This window comes from Lynx canadensis, chromosome E3 (assembly GCF_007474595.2).
Source record: "Lynx canadensis isolate LIC74 chromosome E3, mLynCan4.pri.v2, whole genome shotgun sequence".
NCBI classification, from domain to species: Eukaryota; Metazoa; Chordata; class Mammalia; order Carnivora; family Felidae; genus Lynx; species Lynx canadensis.
In genome coordinates, this window is record NC_044318.1 from 127,712 (window position 1) to 142,311 (window position 14,600).

The following is a 14,600-nucleotide window of genomic DNA, read 5'->3' on the forward strand; positions in this document are numbered from 1 at the left end:
CTGCAGCCACCAGTGAGGCAGGTGCCCAGGGCACAGCACCCTCGAGTGGACCCAAGACCCAAAGCACTGCAGGCTCCAGTGAACCCATAGCCCGCGGCACTGCAGCCTCCAGGAAACCCAGTAAGGGCAGCATTGCAACCTCCAATGGACCCAATGCCCGGGGCACTACAGCCTCCAGTGAAGACAGTGCCCGTGTCACTGCAGCCTCCAGTGACCCAGTGCCCACGGCAATGCAGCCTCCAGCTACCACAGTGACCACTTCACTGCAGCCTGCAGTGAACCCAGTGCCCGCGGCACTGCACCATCCAGTGAACACAGTTCCCACTGCACCACACACTCCAGTGAACCAAGTGTCCGTGGCACTGCACCCTCCAGTGAACCCAGTGCCCACAGCACTGAAGCCTCAAGTGAACCCAGATCTCGCGGCCCTGCAACCTCCAGTGAAGCCTAGCCCACGGCACTGAAACCTCCAGTTAAGGCAGTGATGGCGGCACTGCACCATCCAGTGAACACAGCTCCCACTGCACTGCACCCTCCAGTGATCCCAGTGTCGGCGGCATTGCAGCCTCCAGTGAACCCAGTGCCCAAAGCACTGAAGCCTCCAGTGAACCCAGAGTCGGTGGCACTGCACCTTCCAGTGAAACCAGTGCCCGCAGCACTGTAGTCTGCAGTGAACTCAGTGCCCGGGGCACTGCAGCCTCCAGTGATCCCAGTGACCGGTGCAATGCAGCTTGCAGTGAACCCAGTGCCCCTGGCTCTGCACCCTCCAGTGAACCCAGTACCCACTGCACTGCAGCCTGCAGTGAACCCAGTGCCCGCGGCACTGCACCCTCCAGTTAACTCAGTGCCCGCAGCACTGCACCATCAAGTGAACACATTGCCCGCGGCACTACACCTGCAATGAAACAGGTTGCCCCAGCACTGCAGCATGCAGTGAACCCACTGCCAACCGCACTGCCACCTCCAGTGAACACAGAGCCCGCGGCACTGCACCCTCTAGTGAAACCAGTGCCCGTGGCACTGTAGACTGCAGTGAACTCAGTTCCCGGGGCACTGCAGCCTTCAGTGAACCCAGAGGCCGTGGCACTGCACCCTCCAGTGAAGCCAGTGCCCACCACACTGAACCCTCCAGTTAACACAGTGCCCGCGGCACTGCACCATCCAGTGAACATAGTGCCTGAGGCACTGCAGCCTGCAGTGAACCCGTGCCCGCGACACTGCAGCCTGCAGTGAACCTGTGCCTGTGGCACTGCAGCCTGCAGTGAACACAGTGCCCACAGCCCTGTAGCCTCCAGTGAACCCAGGGCCCGTGGCACTGCACCCTCTAGTGAACCCAGTGCCCTTGGCACTACAGCCTGCAGTGAACCCAGTGTGCGCAGCACTGCAGCCTCCAGTGAACCCACAGCCCACGGCACTGCACCCTACAGTGAAACCAGTGCCCGCGGCACTGCAGCCTGCAGTGGACTCAGTGCCAGCAGCATTGCTGCCTCCACTCAACCCAGAACCCAGGCCACTGCACCCTCCAGAGAAGCCAGTGCTGGGTGAAATGCACCCTCCAGTTCACGCAGTGCCCGCAGCACTGCACCATCCAGTGAACACAGTGCCTGCGGCACTGCAGCCTCCAGTGAACCCATTGCCCGTGGCAGTACACACTGCAGTGAACCCAGTGCCCGCGGCACTGTAGCCTGCAGTGAACCCAGTGCCCACGGGACTCTGCCCTCCAGTGAAGCCAGTGTCCGTGACAATGCAGTCTCCAGTGAAGCCAGTGTCCCTGGCACTGCAGCCTGCTGTGAACTCAGTGCCCACAGCACTGCAGCCTGCAGTGAACCCAGTGCCCACGGGACTGCAGACTCCAGTGAATACAGTGCCCGTGGCACTGCAGCCTGGAGTGAACCCAGTGACTGTGGTACTGCACCCTCCAGTGAACCCAGTGCCCCCAGCACTGCAGCCTCCAGTGAACCTAGTGCCCGTGGCATCGCAGCCTGCAGTGAACTCACGGCTCGCGGCACTGAAGCCTCCAGAGAGCCCAGTAGCCGCGTCACTGCAGCCTCCAGTGAAGCCAGTGCCCGACGCACTGCTTCCTCCAGAGACCCCAGTGCCCGCAGCATGGCAGCTTCCAGTTATATCAGTGACCAGTTCACTGCAGCCAGCAATGAATCCAGTGCCCGTGGCACTGCACCCTCCAGTGAACACAGTGCCCGCGGCACTGCAAACTCCAGTGAACCCAGTGCTTGTGGCACTGCAAACTCCAGTGAACCCAGTGACCGCGGCACTGCAACCTCCAGTGAACCCAGTGTCTGTGACACTGCACCCTCCAATGAACACAGTGTCTGTGGCACTTCACCCTCCAGTGAACCTAGTGCCCACAGTATTGTAGCCTCCATTGATCCCAGTGGACACGGTACTGTAGCCTCGGTACTGTTCACAGTACCCATGGCACTGCAGCCTGCAGTGTAGCCAGTGCCTGTGGCACTGCAGCCTCCAGTGAAGCCAGTGTCCACCGCACTGCATCCTCCAGTGAACCCAGTGCCTGCAGCACAGCAGCCTCCAGTTATCCCAGTGACCGATGCACTGCAGCCTGCAGTGAACCCAGTGCCCGCGGAACTGCACCCTCCAGTGAACCCAGTTCCCACTGCACCGCAGTCTCCAGTGAACCCAGTCCCTCAGCACTGCAGCCTCCCGTGAACACACTGCCCGCGGCAATGCATCATCCAGTGAACCCCATGCATGAGGCACTGCAGCCTGCAGTGAACCCAGTGCCCAGCACACTGCAAACTGCATTGAACCCAGTGCCCATGGCACAGCACCCTCCAGTGAACAAAGTGCCCGAGGCACTGCAGCCTGCAGTGAACCCACTACCCACGGCACTGCAGCCTCAAGGGAACCCAGTTCCCACTGCACTGCAGCCTCCAGTGAACCCACTGCCTGCAGCACTGCAGCTTCCAGTGAAGGCACTGCCCGCTGCACTGCACCCTCCAGTGAACGCAGTGCCTGCGGCACTTCACCCTCCAGTGAACCAAGTGCCCTAAGCACTGCAGCCTCCAGTGAGCCCAGTTCCTTGGCACTGCAGCCTCCAGTGAAGACAGTGCTCGACGCATTGCATCCTCCAGTGACCCCAGTACTGGCAGCATTGCCGCTTCCAGTTATCTCAGTGACCGGGTCACTGCAGCCTGCAGTGAACCCAGTGCCCAAATCATTGCAGCCTCCAGTGAACAAATTGCCCACGGCAGTTCATCCTGCAGTGAACCCAGAGCCGGTGGCAATGCACACTCCAGTGAACCCAGTTCCCGCGGCACTGCACCCTCCTGTGAACCCAGTGTCCGTGGCACTGCAGCCTCCAGTGAAGTCAGTGCCCAACGCACTGCTTCCTCCAGTGACCCCAGTGCCAGCAGCTCTGCAGCTTCCAGTTATCTCAGTGACCGGTGCACTGCAGCCTGCAGTGAACCCAGTGCCCATGGCACTGCACCCTCCAGTGAACCCAGTTCCCACTGCACTGCATCCTCCAGTGAACCCAGTTCCCCTGGCACTGAAGCGTGCAGTGAAGACAGTGCCCACAGCATTGTAGCGTCCAGTGAACAAAGTCCCCTCGGCAATGCATCCTGCAGTGAACCCAGACCCCCGGCACTGCACACTCCAGTAAACCCAATGCCCGCGGCACTGCACCCTCCAGTGAACCCAGTACCCGTGGCACTGCAGCCTGATGTGAACCCACTGCCCGCGGAACTGCAGCATCCAGTGAACCCACTGCCCGCGACACTGCACTCTCCAGGGAACCAAGTGCCCGTGGCACTGCACCCTCCAGTGAACCCCGTGCCCACAGCACTGCAGTCTGCAGTGAACCCAGTGCCTGCGACACTGCAGCCTCAAGTGAACCCAGTGTCCGCGGCACTGCAACCTCCAGTGAAGACAGTGCTGGATGCACTGCTTCCTCCAGTGGCCCCAGTGCCTGCAGCACGGCAGCTTACAGTTATCTCAGTGACCGGTTCACTGCAGCCAGCAATGAATCCAGTGCCCGTGGCACTGCACCCTCCAGCGAACCCAGTTCCCACTGCACTGCAGCCTCCAGTGAACACACTGCCTGCGGCACTGCACCCTCTAGTGAAGGCAGTGCCTGCCGCACTGCACCCTCCAGTGAACCCAGGGCCCGCGGCACTGCACCCTCCATTGAACCCAGTTCCCACCGCACTGCATCCTCCAATGAAACCATGGTCCACAGCACTGCAGCCTCCAGTGACCACTGCCCACTGCACTGCAGCTTCCAGTGAATCCAGTGCATGCGGCATTGAAGCCTGCAGTGAAACTAGTGCCCATGGCATAGCATCCTGCAGTGAAGACAGTGCCAGCAGCATTGCAGCCTCCGTTGAACCCAGTGCCCGCGGCACTGCAACCACACGTGAACCCAGTGCCCTTGGCACTGCAACCTCCAGTGAACCCAGTTCCTGCGACCCTGCAACCTCCAGTGAACCCAGTGTCTGCAACACTGCAGCCTCCAGTGAACCCAGTTCCCACTGCACTGCAGCCTCCAGTGAACACACTGCCTGCGGCACTGCACCCTCTAGTGAAGGCAGTGCCTGCCGCACTGAACCCTCCAGTGAACCCATTGCCCGCGGCACTGCACAATGCAGTGAACCAATTTCCCGCTTCTATGCAGCCTCCAGTGAACCCAGTGCCCACAGTACTGCAGCCTCCAGTGAACCCAGTGCCCGCGGCTCTGCAGCCTCCAGTGAACCCTGACCCCGCGGCTCGGCATCCTCCAGTGAACCCAGTGCCCGCGGCACTGCAGCCTCCAGTGAAGCCAGTCCTGAGTAAACTGCACCCTCAAGTTAACGCAGTGACCACAGCACTGCACCATCCAGTGAACCCAGATCCCACCACACTGCAGCCTGCAGTGAACCCAGTCCCCACGGCACTGCAGCCTCACTCATCACTGCATCCTGTAATGAACCCAGTGCCCGAGGCACTGCAGCCTGCAGTGAACCCAGGGCCCGCGGCAATGCAGCCTCAACTGAACCCAGTGTCCGCGGCACTGAAGCCTCCAGTGAACCCAGTGCCCAACGCACTGCATCCTCCAGTGCCCCCAGTGCCCGCAGCACAGCCGCTTCCAGTTATCTCAGTGACCGGTGCACTGCAGCCTGCAGTGAACCCAATGCCCGCCGCACTGCACCCTCCAGTGAACCCAGGTCCCACTGCACTTCACTCTCCAGTGAACCCACTGCCCGCAGCACTGCACCTTCCAGTGAACCCAGTGCCCATGGCACTGCACCATGCAGTGAACCCAGTTCCCGCTTCTATGCAGCCACCAGTGAACCCACTGCCCGCGGCACTGTAGCCTCCAGTGACCTGCTACCCGCGGCACTGCAGTCTCCAGTGAACCCAGTGCACGAGGCACTGCAGCCTGCAGTGAACACAGTGCCCAAGGCACTGCACCCACAGTGAACCGAGTGTCCATGGCACTGCATCCTCCAGTGAACCAAGTGCTTGCAGCACTGTAGCCTCCAGTTATCCCAGTGACCGATGCGCTGCAGCCTGCAGTGAACCCAGTGCTTGCGGAACTGCACCCTCCAGTGAACCCAGTTCCCACTGCACTGCAGCCTCCAGTGAACCCAGTCCCTCAGCACTGCAGCCTCCCATGAACCCACTGCCCGTGGCAATGCATCGTCCAGTGAACCCCGTGCATGAGGCACTGCAGCCTGCAGTCAACTCAGGGCCCACGGCACTGCAGCCTGCAGTGAACCCAGTGCACGGGGCACTGCATCATGTAATGAACCCAGTCCCCGAGGCACTGCAGCCTGCAGTGAACCCAGTGACCGTGGCACTGCAGCCTCAAGTGAACAGAGATCCCACGGCACTGCAGCCTCAAGCGAACCCAGTGTCCGCGGCACTGCAGCCTCCAGTGAAGCCAGTGCCCGACACAACGCATCCTCGAGTGACCCCAGTGCCCGCAGCATGGCAGCTTACAGTTATCTCAGTGACCAGTGCACTGCAGCCTGCAGTGAACCCAGTGCCCGCGGCACTGCACCCTCCAGTGAACCCAGTTCCTACTGCACTGCAGCCTCCAGGGAAAACCGTGTCCGCAGCGCTGAAGCCTCCAGTGAACCCAATGCTTGCAGCACTGCTGCTTCCACTGAAGGCAGTGCCTGCTGCACTGCACCCTCCAGTGAACGCATTGCCCGCGGCAATTCACTCCCCAGTGAACCAGGTGCCCTCAGCACTGCAACCTGCAGTGATCCCACTGCCCTCTGCACTGCAGCCTCCTGTGGACACAGTGCATACAGCCCTGCAGCCTGCCGTGAACCCAGTGCCCACGGCACTGCAGCGTGCAGTGAAGCCAGTGCACGCGGCACTGCAGCCTCCAGTGAAACCAGTGCCCATCTTGCTGCAACCTCCAATGAACACAGTGCCCGCGGCACTGCAAACTCCAGTGAACCCAGCGGCCACAGCACTGCAACCTCCAGTGAACCCAGTGGCTGCGACACTGCACCCTCCAATGAACGCAGTGCCTGTGGCAATTCACCCTCCAGTGAATGCAGTGCCCTCAGCACTGCAGCATTCAGTGAACCCACTGCCCGCGGCACTGCAGACTCCATTGATCCCAGGGGATGCGGTACTGCAGCCTCCAGTTATCCCAGTGACCACGGCACTGCACCCTGTGGTGTAGCCTGTGCCCATGGCACTGCAGCCTCCAGTGAACCCAGGACCCGAGGCACTGCAGCCTCCAGTGAACCCAGTGCCTGCAGCACGGAAGCCTCAAGCTATCCCAGTGACCGATGAGCTGCAGCCTGCAGTGAACCCACTGCCCATGGCACTGCATTGTCCAGTGAACCCCATGCATGAGGCACTGCAGCCTGCAGTCAACCCAGGGCCCACGGCACTGCAGCCTGCAGTGAAGCCAGTGCCCACTGCACTGCAAACTGCATTGAACCCAGTGCCCACGGCACAGCACCCTCCAGTGAACAAAGTGACCGCGGCACTGCATCCTGCAGTGAACCCAGTGCACGGGGCACTGCAGCTTCCAGTTATCTCAGTGAACAGTGCACTGCAGCCTGCAGTGAACTCATTGCCCGCGGCACTGCACCCTCCACTGAACCCAGTTCCCACTGCAACGCATCCTCCAGTGAACCCACTGTGCGCGGTACTGCAGCTTCCAGTGAAGGCAGCGACCGCTGCACTGCACCCTCCAGTGAACCCAGTGCCCGCAGCACTGCACTATGCAGTGAACCCATTTCCCACTTCTATGCAGCCTCCAGTGAACCCAGTGCCCACAGTACTGCAGTCTCCAGTGCACCCCCTGCCCGTGGCACTGCAGCGCCCAGTGAACCCAGTGCACGCGTCACTGCATCCTGTAATGAACCCAGTCCCCGAGGCGCTGCAACCTGCAGTGAACCCAGTGTCCGCGGCACTGCAGCCTCCAGTGAACCCAGTGCCCGACACACTGCATCCTCCCATGACCCCTGTGCCCGCAGCACGGCAGCTTCCAGTTATCTCAGTGACCGGTGCACTGCAGCCTGCAGTGAACCCAGTGCCCGTGGCACTGCACCCTCCAGTGAACCCAGTTCCCACTGAACTTCACCCTCCAGTGAACCCACTGCCCGCGACACTGCACCTTCCAGTGAAGGCAGTGCCTGCCGCATTGCACCCTCCAGTGAACCCAGTGCCCGCAGCACTGCACCATGCAGTGAACCCAGTTCCCGCTTCTATGCAACCTCCAGTGAACCCAGTGCCCAAAGCACTGCAGCCTGCAGTGAACCCACTGCCCGCGGCACTGCAGCCTCTAGTGAACCCAGTGCACGGGGCACTGCACCCTGAACTGAACCCAGTTCCCACTGCACTGCAGCCTGCAGTGAACCCATTGCTTGCAGCAATGCAGGATCCAGTGAACCTACTACCCACGGCACTGCAGCCTCCAGTGAACCCATTGCATGCGGCACTGCAGCCTCGAGTGAAGTCAGTGGAGGCGGCACTGCACCCTCTACTTAAACCAGTGCCCACGGCACTGCACCCTCCAGTGAACCCAGTGCCCGCGTCACTGCATTCTCCAGTGAACACAGTTCCCACTGCACTGCAGCCTCCAGGGAACCCAGTGGCCGAGGCATTGCACCTCTAGTGAACCCAGTGAAGGCGGCACTGCACCCTGCAGTGAACCCAGTGCCTGTGGCACTGCAACCTCCAGGGAAGCCATGGCCATGGCACTGCACCCGCCAGTGATCCAAGTGCCTACGGCACTGCACCCTGAAATGAACCCAGTACCCAAGGCCCTGCAACCACCATTGAACCCAGTGAATGTGGCACTGCAGCCTCCAGTGAACCCAGTGCCCACGACACTGCAGCCTCCAGTGAACACACTGCCCGCAGCACTGTGGCCTCCAGTGAACCCAGTCCCCGCGGCACTGCAGCCTCCAGTGAACCCAGTTTCCGCAACACTGCAGCCTACAGTGAAGCCAGTGCCCTCGGCACTGCAGCCCCTGTAATCCCTGTGACCAGTGCACTGCAGCCTGCAGTGAACCCAGTGCCACGGCACTGCACCCTCCAGTGAACCCAGTGCCCACAGCACTGCAGTCCCCAGTGAACCCAGTTTCTGCGGCACTGCAGCCTCCAGTGAAGGCAGTGCCCACAGCACAGCAGCCTCCAATTATCCAAGTTACCATTGCACTGCAGCCTGCAGTGAACACAATGCCCGTGGCACTGCAGCCTCCAGTGAACCCAGTGCCAGAGGCACTGCATCCATCAGTGAAGCCAGTTCCCGCGGCACTGCAGCCTCCAGTGAACCCAGTGCCCGCGGCACTGCAGCCTCCAGTTATCCCAGTGAATGGTTCAATGCAACCTGGAGTGAACCCAGTGCCTGCGGCACTGCAGCCTCCAGTGAACCCACTGCCCGCGACATTGCAGCCTGTAGTGAACCCAGTGCCCGCTGCACTGCACCCTCCAGTGAACCCACTGCCCGCGACATTGCAGCCTGTAGTGAACCCAGTGCCCGCGGCACTGCAACCTCCATTGAACCCAGTGTCCATGGCACTGCAGCCTCCAGTGAAGCCAGTGCCCACGTCACTGCAGCCTCCTGGAACCCATGCCTGCCACACTGCAGCCTTCAGTAAGCCCAGTGCCCGAGGCACTGCAGCCTCCAGTGACCCCAGTGAACGTGGCACTGCAGCCTCCAGTGAACACAGTGCCCATGGCACTGCACACTCCAGTGAACCCAGTGCATGTGGCACTGGAGCCTCCACTGTGCCATGTGCCCGCGGCACTGCACCCTCCAGTGAAGCCAGTCCTGAGTGCACTGCACCCTCCAGTTAACACAGTGACTGTAGCACTACACCATCTAGTGAACCCAGTTCCCGCCGCACCGCAGCCTGCAGTGAACCCAGTGCACACGTCACTGCATCCTTCAGTGAACCCAGTGACCGTGGCACTGCAGCCTGCAGTGAAGCCAGTGCCCGCCTCACTGCAGCCTCCTGTGAACCCATGCCCACCGCACTGCAGCCTCCGGTAAGCCCAGTTACCGCGGCACTGCAGCCTCCAGTGGGCCCAGTGCCTGCAGCACTGCAGCCTCCGGTGAACACAGTGCCCGCGGCACTGCACGCTCCAGTGATCCCAGTGCATGCGGCACTGGAGCCTCCAGCGTGCCAAGTGCCCGTGGCACTACACCCTCCAGTGAACCCAGTGCCCGCGGCACAGCAGCCTCCAGTGAAGCCAGTGCACACGGCATGCAGACCCTAGTTAACCAAGTGCCCACAGCACTAAGGCCTCCAGGGAACCCATGGCCGGGTAAATGCTGGCACCATTTAACCAAGTGCCAGCGGCACTGCATGCTCCAAAGAAGCCAGTTCCCGCGGTACTGCACCCTCTACTGAACACAGTGCCCGCAACCCTGGCCCTCCAGTGAACCCAGTGCCCGCAGCACTGCAGCCTGCATTGAACCCAGTGCCTGCGGCACTACAGACTCCAGTGAACCCAAGTTCCGCAGCACGCAGCCTCCAGATATCCCAGTGAACGGTGCACTGGAGACTGCAGTGAACCTAGTGCCCGCAGCACTGCAGGCTCCAGTGAACCCAGTCCTCATGACACTGCAGCCTGCAGGGAACCCATTGCCCATGGAACTGCATCCTCCAGGGAACACAGCGCCTGCAGCACTGCAGCCTCCAGTGAACCCAGTGCCCGCAACACTGCATCCTGCAGTGAACCCAGTGCCCACAGTTCTAAGCTTGCATTGAAGTCAGTGCCCGTGGCATTGCAGCCTGCAGTGAACCCAGTGCCCGCTGCACTGCACCCTACAGTGAAGACAGTGCTGGGTGCACTGCACCCCCCAGTTATCGCAGTGCCAGCAGTACTGCACCATCCAGTGAACAAAGTGTGTGTGGCACTGCAGCCTCCAGGGAACCCAGTGCCCGCGATACTGCAGCCTCCAGGGAACCCAGTGCCCGTGGCACTGCAGTCTGCAGTGAACCCAGTGCCCGCGGCACTGCACCCTCCAGAGAACAGTTTCTGTGGCACTGCAGCCTCCAGTGAAGCCAGTGCCCACAGCACTGCAGCCTCCATTAAACTCAGTGCCCGTGGCATAGCACCATCCAGTGCACAGAGTTCCCGCAGCATTGCAACCTACAGTGAACCCAGTGTCCGCGATACTGCAGCCTCCAGTGAAGATTGTGGCTGCGGCACTGCAGCCTCCAGTTAACCCAGTGCGTGTGGCACAGCAACCTCCAGTTTTCTCAGTGACCAGTGCACTGCAGCCTGCATTGAACCCAGTGCCCGCAGCACTGCACCATCCAGTGAACCCGGTACACACTGCACTGCAGCCTCCAGTAAACCCAGTGCCCGCAGCACTGCAGCCTCCAGTTTTCTCAGTGACCAGTGCACTGCAGCCTGCAGTGAACCCAGTGCCTGCAGCACAAAACGCTCCAGGGAAGCCAGTTCCCGAGGCACTGCACCCTCTACTGAACACAGTGCCCGCCACCCTGCACCCTCCAGTGAACCCATTGACCGCGGCAGTGCACCATGCAGTGAACCCAGTGCCTTGGGCACTGCACCCTCCAGAGAATCCAGTTCCCGCAGCACTGTACCCTCCAATGACTCCAGTGCCTGCGGCACTGCAGCCTCCAGTGAACCCAGTGCCCGCGGCACTACCGCCTGCAGTGAACCCATTGCCAGTGGCACTGCAGCATGCAGTGAACCCAGTGCCCCTGGCACTACACCCTCCCGTGAACCCAGTGCCCGCGTCACTGCAGCCTCCAGTGAACCCAGTGACCGGTGCAATGCAGCTTGCAGTGAACCCAGTGCCCGTGACACTGCACCCTCCAGTGAACCCAGTACCTGCGGCACAGCAGCCTCCAGTGAACCCAGTGCCCGCAGCACTACCGCCTGCAGTGAGCCCGGTTCCCGTGGCAGTGCAGCCTCCAGTGAACCTAGTGTCCGCGGCACTGCACACGCCAGTGAAGCCAGTGCCCGCGGCATTGCACCCTCCAGTGAACCCAGTTCCCACGACACTCTACCCTACAGTGAACCCAGTGCTGGTGGCACTGCATCCTCCAGTGAACACAGTGCCCGTGGTACTGCATCCTGCAGTGAATCCAGAGCCCATGGCACTGCAGCCTTCTGTGAACTCAGTGCCCGGGGCACTGCAGCCTCCAGTGATCCCAGTGACCGGTGCAATGCAGCTTGCAGTGAACCCAGTGCCCGTGGCTCTGCACCCTCCAGTGAACCCAGTTCCCAATGCACTGCAGCCTACAGTGAACCTAGTGCACACGGCACTGCACCCTCCAGTTAACACAGTGCCCATGGTACTGCACCACCAAGTGAACACAGTGCCTACGGCACTGCACCTGCAGTGAACGCAGTTGCCCCGGCATGGAGCATGCAGTGAATCCGCTGCCAACAGCACTGTAGCCTCCAGTGAACCCAGAGCCCATGGCACTGCAGCCTGCATTGAACCCAGTGGCTGCGGCACTGCACCCACCAGTGAACCCAGTGCCCGCGGACTACAACCTCCAGTGAACCATGTGCCCGGAGCCCTGTAGCCTCCAGTGAACCCACAGCCTGCGGCACTACACCCTCCAGTGAAACCACAGCACTGCAGCCTGCAGGGAACTCAATGCCAGCGGCATTGCTGCCTCTAGTGAACCTAGAGCCCCGACTACTGCACCCTCCAGTGAAGCCAGTGCTGCTTGCACTGCACCCTACAGTTAACGCAGTGACCACAGCACTGCACCATCCAGTGAACACAGTGCCTGTGGCACTGCAGCCGCCGGTGAGCCCAGTGCCTGCGGCACTGCAGCCTCCAGTGAACCCAGGGCCCGTGGCACTGCAGTCCCAGTGAGCACAGTACCGCAGCACGGTAGCCTCCAGTGAGCACAGAGCTCACGGCACTGCAGCGACCAGTGAGCCCAGTGCCTGCGGCTATGCAGCCTCCAGTGAACACAGAGCCCAGCACACTGCACCCTCCAGTGAAGCCAGTGCTGGTAGCACTGCACCCTTCAGTTAACGCATTGCCCGCAACACCGCACCCTCCTGTGAACCCAGTGTCTGCGACACCGCAGCATCCAGTGAAGCCAGTGCTGGTTGCACTGCACCCTTCATTTAATGAAGCGCCTGCAACACTGCACCCTCCAGTGAACCCAGTGTCTGCGGCACTGCAGCCTCCAGTGAACCCAGAGCCGGCGGCACTGCACCCTCTACTGAACGCAGTGCCCACGACACTGCACCTTCCAGTGAACAAAGTGCCCGCAGCACTGTATCCTGCAGTGAACCCAGGACCCGGTGCACTGCACCCTGTGGTGAACCCACTGCCCGTGGCACTGCACCCTCGAGTGAAGTCAGTGGCGGCGGCACTGCACTTTCCAGTGAACCCAGTGTCGACGTCATTGCATCGTCCAGTGAACCCAGGGCCCACGGCGCTGCACCCTCTACTTAAACCAGTGTCCACAGCAGTGCACCCTCCAGTGAACCCAGTGTCCACAGCAGTGCACCCTCCAGTGAACCCAGTTTCCGTGGCACTGCAGCCTCCAGTGAAGGCAGTGCCCACAGCACAGCAGCCTCCAATTATCCAAGTTACCATTGCACTGCAGCCTGCAGTGAACACAATGCCCATGGCACTGCAGCCTCCAGTGCCCCAGTGCCCATGGCACTACAGCCACCAGTACCCCAGTGCCCTTGGCCCATACCCTCCAGTTCTTGAAGCCACTCACCATGCCTCAAGGCACTCCCCGTGCCTGAGTGCACTCCCCGTGCCTGTAGGTACTCCCATTGCCTGAATGGCATAGGCACTCACTGAAGCTGCACCCCTGCTTGAGGGCATTCTCTGTGTCTCCTTGAGTTCCCTGTGCATGATGGGGCATCCCTTGGTGAGAGTCACATGTGCTCCCCTTGCCCGAATGACACAGAGGCTCCCCATGCCTGAAGACACACCCCATGCCTGAAGAAGCTCCCAGTGCCTGAAGACAAGCCCCATGACTGAAGGCGCTCCCCTTGACTCAAGGGCACAGGCACTCCCTGAAGGCTTGCACCATGCCTGACAGTGCACCCCTTGCCTGAGGGCGCCCTGTGCCTGATGGCGAGCCCAGTGCCCGATGTCTCGCCCTGTGCCTGAAAAGCACAGAGGTTCCCTGTGCCTGAAGTCATGCCCTGTGCATGAAGCTGCTCACTGTACCTGAAGGTGCTCCCAGTTCCTGAAGACAAGCCCCATGGTTGAAGGTGTGCACCGTGCCTGAAAATGTTCCCTGTGCCTGAAGCCGCTCCCTGTTCCTGAAGGCAGCCTCTTGCGTGAAACAGCTCCACGTGCCTGTACTCAAGCCCCTTGCATGAAGGCGAGCCCCGTGCCTGAAGCCTTGCCCCATGCGTGAAGCCCCGCCTAGTGCCTGAAGGCACACCCCTTGCCTGAAGGCACGCCCCATGCCTGAAGGCTTGTCCCATGCCTGAATGGCACAGGCATGCCCAGTGCTGGAGGGCATGCCCAGCGACTGAAGTCAGTCACCCCCAATGACTGAGTCATGCCCAGTGAACGAAGTCACTCCCAAAGTCACTCGCAGTGACTGAAGTCAAAGGCACTCCCAGTGAAGGAAGTTACTCCCAAAGTCATTCCAAGTGACAGAAGCCTCTCCCGAAGTCACTCCCAGTGACGGAAGTCACTCGCTATGTAACTCCCAGTGAGGGAAGTCTCTCCCAAAGTCACTCCCCGTGACAGAAGTCACTCCCGATGTCACTCCCAGTGATGGAAGTCGCTAGCGAAGTCACTCCCAGTGACGGAAGTCCTTTGCGAATTCACAACCAGTGACGGAAATCCCTCTCGAGGTCCCTCTGCCAGTGACGGAAGTCACTCCCAGGGACTGAAGTCAAAGCCACTCCCAGTGGCTGATGTCATAGTTATTCCCAGTGATTGAAGTCAAAGCCACACTCAGTGTCTGAAGTTACTCCTAGTGACTGCAGTCGTCACTCCCAGTGCCTGAAGTCTTCACTGCCAGTGCCTGAAGTCGGCACTCCCAGTGCCTGAAGGAATTGCAGGGGAAGGACAGACAGAGCGAGACACAGAATTCCAAGCAGCCTCCAGGCTCTGTGGTCTCAGCACAGAAATTCCTGGGGAAGGACAGAGACAGAGGGAGACACAAAATCCCATG